At 37.1% G+C, this 5,506-nt stretch overlaps 1 pseudogene; it reads left to right on the top strand.

The window, feature by feature from the left end:
* The first annotated feature begins 4,320 nt into the window (after positions 1-4,320).
* Positions 4,321-5,506, top strand: part of LOC107689160 (neuronal pentraxin-1-like) — a 17,491-nt pseudogene continuing 16,305 nt past the window's right edge.

Genomic DNA, 5,506 nt, shown 5'->3' with positions numbered 1-5,506 from the left:
GTGTGGGTGTGTGTGTGTGTGTGTGTGTGTGTGTGTGTGTGTGTTATATATGGGAGGGGGCTGCTGGATCACTGTTTGTGTCTGTTTGGTAGTTCAATGTAAAATAGACATGCATGTTTACAGCACTGCTTCTTACAGCACTGTACATGATACACTCACACAAGAGGTGAGTTAAGGTAATGCTATGATTAATTCAGTGGTTTATCATAATGCTGTACATCCTCTTCACACTCAGGGGTCATGTGCGCAGACATTAGGTTAATTCTCCTTCGCTCTTCGTCAGCACAGATCTGACCTACTGTATATGAGAAAAAAAACTTACATCGATTACTAACACTTGTTCCTTGAGTAAGTAATGAGACTCTGCGTCAGTTGGCTATTGCCGCTGATTTGGCTCCTTTAAGGAATCCTGTGTGCACTATATATATATATATATATATATATATATACCGCTGGACATAGAAATAACAGTGTTCAAACAGACAGTACCTGGGAGCCAAGTGTAAACTCTATGTCCAATTTGTAAAATTTGACAAAGGTGTGTGGAGAGGACCAGCCTTCTGCCACACAAATGTCCTCTAAAGAAACTCTCTTAAAAAGAGCCTGAGATGATGCTACACTCCTCGTAGAGTGAGTCCTAACACCTAGAGGTGAAGCCTTTGCTGAAGGGAAGCACTGGAAATAGGAATGCTTTGCTCCCAAAAGCGAATCTGAGAAACTTTCGGTGACTCTGGGCAATCTGAACGTGGAAATAAGCATCCTTCAGTTTTACAGTGACAAAGCAATCTTCTGGTTGAATCTCCACCAGAATCTGCTCCTCAGACAACATCTTGAACTTGCTTTTTGCCGGAGCATAGTTCAGATGCTGCAGGTCCAGGATAGGTGCAGAACTCCATCCTTTTTGGTACTAGAAAATAATGGATGTAGAAACCGCTCTACTCCCTGAAAAAGAGACTTCCTCTATAGCTCTATTCTCCAAGAGCATAAAGCATTTGCCTCAAAACAGGAGCCTCCTTTACATTCATTATAGTGGAAAGCACCCAGCTGATGCTTCAACTGAGTGCTTTCCACTACAATGAATGTAAAGGAGGCTCCTGTTTTGAGGTGGAGATTCGGTGGATTGCACTGAAATTGGAAGGTATACTGTATCCCTTAGTTGCAAATCAATACAACTGTGATGGTGCTGGTGAGCTGTGGGATGAGGCTGTGAATCCCAAATTTACAGTTCTGTCAGGACCACTATCGTCAAAGATGATTGACAATTAGCATACAGTTTGGATTGGCGGTATGGTTCTGTTCTGGGCAAGAACTCCCTGCGCATCCATGCAGCCTAGCATGCAGATATATGTATTGCAGATATTGTTAAAGTTCAATCATTGTATGTACACATTTTAGAATTAGTCTGATTCAAGGAGAATCAGAAGGCTGAATCCTGACTGACAGAGGAGGAGTTGGGGATGGAGGAGGGTAATTAGCTATTGAGCAATGCGAAAACTGCTGATAATACTGCGGGACCTTATATATGAATGCTTAGATAGGTGTCGTATTCCCATAGGCACATGGGGATCAGCTGAAAGTCAGCTGATGCGAGCTTGACTAACATGACCTGCCAGAACTAACGCTACGCTAGATGAAATGTACAAAATATCTTCATGGAACATGATCTTTACTTAATATCCTAATGATTTTTGGCATAAAAGAAAAATCGATAATTTTGACCCATACAATGTATTTTTGGCTATTGCTACAAATATACCCCAGCGACTTAACACTGGCTTTGTGGTCCAGGGTCACATATATAAGTTGAGTAAGGTAACTTAAAGGGATAGTTCGCCCAAAAATAAAAATCCTGTCAATAATTACTCACCCTCATGTCGTTCCAAACCCGTAAAACCTTTGTTTGTCTTCAGAACATAAATTAAGATATTTATGATGAAATCCGCCAGCTTTCTGACCCTGCATAGACAGCAACGCAGCTACCAAGTTCAAGGCCCAATACTTTTTGTGTGTGCAAAGAAACGTCACATGCATGCGTCGTGGTACTCTCGTGAATGCACATAGACTGAAATTGTTGAATATTTGTCATTATTTTTGTTTTCACAAAAAGTATTCTCGCAGCTTCATAAATTACGGTTGAACCACTGATGTCGCATGGACTATTTTAATGATGTCCTTACTACCTTTCTGGGCCTTGACCGTGGTAGTTCCCGTGCTGTCTTTGGAGGGTCAGAAAGCTTAACAAAAATCTTAATTTGTGTTCTGAAGATGAACGAAGGTCTTAAGGGTTTGGAACAACAAGAGGGTGAGTAATTGCAGAATTTTCATTTTTGGGTGAACTATCCCTTTAACCAGTTTAACGTTTTTCTGTAACTTTTTACATTATTTTACATTTTTGGTTGTAACAAAAAATAAACTAAAAATATTACAGATGCTTTGGCTGAGAGTTCTGAAAGCTTCACATGGTAACCTGTTTTATAGTGTAACTAATGGAGAATCCAGTTAAATAAACCAATAAATCAGAGTGGTTTTCTATAAGTAACTCTGTCTGGTTGTGAACTCATCTGACTGTTGCCAGTACAGGACAGTCACAGGTGAGCTGACCTCTGACCTCTGACCTCCAGCTGTGTGCCGAGCAGATTTCTGTCTTCCTGGAAACAGAAGCAGAACTGACACACAAACACCCAACATCAGGTCACAACAAACGCATTTACACAAGTTAACTAACCTGACTGGAGAACAATGTGATAATGATACTAATGCCTTCATGTAGTTTACTTTCATGACTTGTTTAGTAGAGTTGCTGCTCTGTTTCTGAGAGTTTTTATTAACAAACATCATAGAATCTGATTGATCAGTCAAAGTCATTGCTTTGGTTAAATGTTGTCAAGTAATTTCTTAGATTTCTGTGCTAGTTTTATGTCTCTCATATCATCCTATAGTCTAAGACAACACAAAATAAAACACCACAAACACTCAATATTTCATATTACTATTTTGTTCTATAATTTGTTTTATATTTCTATTCTGTTGAACAGAAAGACAAACTAGCTTTTTAAGCATCATATCATAATGATCCAGTTTTTATCCTCCTTGTTTGGCACAGAATAAAGGAAGTTTATGGATTATCACACTGCCATATTTTACAGTGATCTTCTGAACTGTCTGTTACATTGTGACTGGATGCTAATTAATGAGTCGCTAATGTCTTTCTGTGCTTTGTGTTTGTGCATATTCCCTCTGACCTCAATCAGCGTCCATCTGTCTCGGTGGCTGCTGTGCTGGATTCTGCTCAGACTGTAATTAGGCCGGTTATCTGGTTAAGACCTGTGACAGCATGCGGCACAACATGGCCTCAGTCTGAAGAGCTTCTTGAGCCGTATACAGCATGTCAACAGAGTTGCAGTTGTGATGTAAAATGACTAAGAAACATTTACGGTAAGTGTTGGTCACTACTCAAACTCATCAAAGCAGAAAAAGCTCTTTGGTTTATCGTCTCAAATCGTGCAACAGATCATGATCGTCAGGATGTGTTTATGCAGCTTTTAAATCAAAAGTGAAGCACCAAATTTATTTATTTTTTAATTTACGGTTACGGTCATGCATTTAGCAGACACTTTTATACAAAGCAACGTGCAAAAAGGAACAAAAGTGAGTGTGGTTATTTAACGGAAAAAAATAACTATAAAAAGTTACTTTAAACAAAATAAACTTGAAGTGAAATAAAAAAATAAAACTATATAGACATGTTTAAAAAAGACAAAAACAACAAAATTACTAAAACTAAAATTAAAATACTAATTTAAAAATATAATTAAAAAACTATAATAATACAGTGAATTCTATTTACATAGAAACAGCAAGTGGAAACACTTGCAATTAAAACACACCAATAATCTTTGTTTTATTCACAACTTTGAAAAATCATTTTTTACACTCTTTAATCTCAATGGTGCTAAATATTCCTATCACAGAGTCAACAACGTTTGCAATATACAATGCCAGGTTACTAGATTAGGAAGTAAACTGTTCACTCAAATTCTCATAATATATTGTTATTGTTAAATTGTTAAATACTGCATATGAAAAGAAGCATTTTCACTAGTGCTTTTGGAGCCCGCTGTCTATATTGTCTACTTGGACAGCAACACATTTTAAACCTAAAGGTCTTTCTAGCACATCCCAAACATTTCATCACGTCTTTTAAACACAAACTGTAATGAAATTTCTAACTGCAAGCTCTTGAGATAGGCTGGGGTTAATGAGCACAGGACAAAAGAGACTTTAATTGCTGTTGAGCAGCAGGGGCTACAGAAGAGAAGAGGAGGAGAGGAGCGGAGGGGAGGGGAGGCGCATGTTACTGGATTAAGTCCCTTACAAGCCGTCTGGTGACTGAGTTGGACTAGCAGTACAGGACAAACTTGCAGGAGTCCAAACAGCCTCAATACAGAGCATCAGGATAAACGAGATACAGCATCTGCACTGTTACTGTAAGTCTCTGTTATTGACAGATTGTTTATGGCTGTCATAGATCCCTCGCTGCCTGTGTTTTGAGATCTGTAGCACAGGTAAAGAGGTGTTGTGTGTGTCTTACTCCAGTGTGAATGACATTGATGGACGCACTCCAGATTTCTTTATATTATACTCTATATGATTATATTTCATGAAGACTGTCTATGGATTGCTGAGAACTTTAGACTGCATTTTTCTTGCATTTGATTGTTCAGCTGCTTATATTCAGAGAGTCTATGATTATTAATTTGATCAACAGACTCTTCAGAATGTTTTCTTTGTGAATTGCGTTTTAGTTGAGGTTAATGATTAAAACATTTGCATTATTGGCACAAAAATCAGTTTCTGCCCAGATAAGCATTTGCCATGATAGTCATAACTGCAATACTGTTTTTGATGGTATTGTTAGGATCTCATTGTAAGAAACAGTGCAAGAAGCTTCTAGGAATTTGTGTAATTTTCTCTCTTTGTTTTTATTTTGACAGTGGTTGAGTTACCACAGTGTTGTCGATAAACGTTGTGATTAACATTGATAAAAGACTAGAAACGTGCATTTAATTGTATACTGAATGTGCACTTGTAGTGTATTTCAAATATATGTTTTAATATACTGTACTTGCAGATAATATCAAATGAATGAAAATGAAATGAAACTCGTGTACTTAAAGAGAGACACTTAAGTAAATTTTTAAAATGTGCACATTATAGTCAAATGAAAGGATTTAAAGCACATGCTGATTATAATTTTAACTGTAGTGTATAATTCAGTAATACATTTAAAGTTGCAACAATAGAAGTAATTCTGATATTACATATAAAGATGTACTTAAGTCCTACTTAAGCTACTTAAGTTTAGCTAAGTGCATTCAATATAAATTAAAACTTCAATACGTTTTCATTTAATTGTCAATAACATGCAATCACGTGTTATTTTAAAGGGGTCATATGATGCTTTTTTAAAGATCATTATTTTGTGTATTTGGTGTAACAGAATATG

Source organism: Sinocyclocheilus anshuiensis, unplaced genomic scaffold (assembly GCF_001515605.1).
Source record: "Sinocyclocheilus anshuiensis isolate Anshui unplaced genomic scaffold, SAMN03320099.WGS_v1.1 scaffold737, whole genome shotgun sequence".
Classification (NCBI taxonomy): Eukaryota; Metazoa; Chordata; class Actinopteri; order Cypriniformes; family Cyprinidae; genus Sinocyclocheilus; species Sinocyclocheilus anshuiensis.
This window is presented reverse-complemented; position numbering and strand designations above follow the sequence as displayed.